This window comes from Schistocerca cancellata, chromosome 4, assembly GCF_023864275.1.
Source record: "Schistocerca cancellata isolate TAMUIC-IGC-003103 chromosome 4, iqSchCanc2.1, whole genome shotgun sequence".
Classification (NCBI taxonomy): Eukaryota; Metazoa; Arthropoda; class Insecta; order Orthoptera; family Acrididae; genus Schistocerca; species Schistocerca cancellata.
In genome coordinates this window covers 374,533,941-374,535,960 of record NC_064629.1, presented here as the reverse complement: position 1 = coordinate 374,535,960, position 2,020 = coordinate 374,533,941, and positions in this window count along the sequence as shown.

The window sequence follows — 2,020 nt, the reverse complement described above, 5'->3', positions numbered from 1 at the left end:
CTTCAACATAACATCAGCTGACCAACGCATGGCGTCACCTGCTAAATGGCTTCTAATAAATGAGATTTTCTCTCGTTCAGACCAAGTTGGTGGAATCACATCTTCAAAATCGTTCCAGAAATCTAGCGGGTGGATATTTTTATCTGGATCGAACCGCAAGAACTGCCGACACCCGATAAAAGCGGCGTTTGCAGCTACAACTTGTTGTATACTACCATTACCAGAAGTTACTGAAGCTACTTTATTCTCAGTGTTAGCAATGTTAGTACTAATATTTTCTACTCTCATTTCATCATTATCTACTCTTTGCACAATATGAGTAGTGTCAGTTTTGATTGCATCTACTTCTGCTTGACATATGTTTACTTTTATATTAACATCTGTGAACTTATCTGAGCACAGTTCAGATTCCACCTCGATCTTTTCTGTTAACTTGTGGTCCAGCTTCATATCTTCCATTTGGAAGTCTTTGCGAACCTCAGCAACTTCGGATTTTACTGTTTTATACATTTCAGAAAATTGTTAAGCAACCTTTTTCTTAATATCCTCATGGTTGTAATCAATTTTATGATTCAAACTGTCCAGATCCTCTTTCAACTTATTGCAACCAGCCTTGAAGGTATTGTCCATTACCTCCAACCTGTTATTAAAATTAGTTTGGCTGGCCACAATCTCATATTTTAATTCAGCATTACTGTTTTTGACCTCAGTTATTTCAGACTTTAATTCAGTTGTCATTTTAGCATTACTGGCAGCTATTGCTTGTAATATTACATTTAAATCAATAGCCCCAGTATCTTTGGGTTGCTCACTAGCTGGCTTTTTATCACACTCAGGTGACGAAAAACTAGCTCCAACACCAGAATCATCAAAACTAAATGAAACTTCTGATTGATCAGTCATATCTAACTTCTCCTGTTTAAACTCTACCACCTCTGATGACTGTTTCGTTTTTAACTCATCAGATATACTATCATCCAATAAATTAACAATTTCTGATTTCTGCTTTACTACAGGGGTCTCTATTATTGAATCATTGCCCCTTTTTACACAACTATCAGGAGACAATACTTCAAATTTCTCTTTAATATTACTATTTTCATGCATATTTACACTTGAATCGTTGTCTGGATTTACAGTTCTCTCAACAGACATAGGTTCTGATTTAAGTTTAACCTCAGTTTCTTCTGGCGGTTCCATCGCCGACAGTCTTTTAGTGCAGGTTAGTAAAATTTTTAACAGCTTTTCACTTAACTTAGTTCCTTCTGCACGACGTATGGCGTTGCCGGCGCGGCGTACCAGGATTACTGATGCGACGCAGCGCGTTGAACTGCAGACGGCACTCCGACGGCTGTTGTGTGTTTGCGTGGCCCGCAACTGCAGGCGCGGCTCCGGTTGCTCCGGCGGACGACTGCGGTGAGGCGAAACTGGCTTCTCGCGATGCCGGCAGCGCCGCTAGACTCAGTGCCAGCTCCGTCAATTCAGATGCGTTGTTAATCCAATTGCGTCGTCTACGTGCACACGTAACACTATCACTGTTCTATTACTCAGTTGCGTGTCGCATTTCACTTCCGAACCCGAACATTTAAAAATCACTTTCACCTTTACTCAGTTTCTTTCCCGGCCGATGCACCAATTGTGGGGCGGCGGGTGGAATTTTAGTTGCTGTTATATAATGTTTGGTTTTTAATGTAGTGTAGATGCATTTCCCAGCCGATTAACCTTCCTAGTGCCCACTTCATCTGAGAAATACACTTATAGCTACAGCTAAAAGCTCTGAGGAATTAGGAGATTGTCTGGGATTCATAATCAAAAACGATCCTGTAAAAACGTTCGCTATATTCTGAAAGTCACAGATAAAAAAAAAAAAGCATCCACACAATCTGACTAACACATTAAATGTTTAAGTGAATGCTCGCCATAATTTGATGAATATGCTCATCAAACGCCACGCTAAATAATGGTAGAATGTCTGTCCCGCAGCGGCACGTGAAAATACGACATACGCAAACTGAAGATA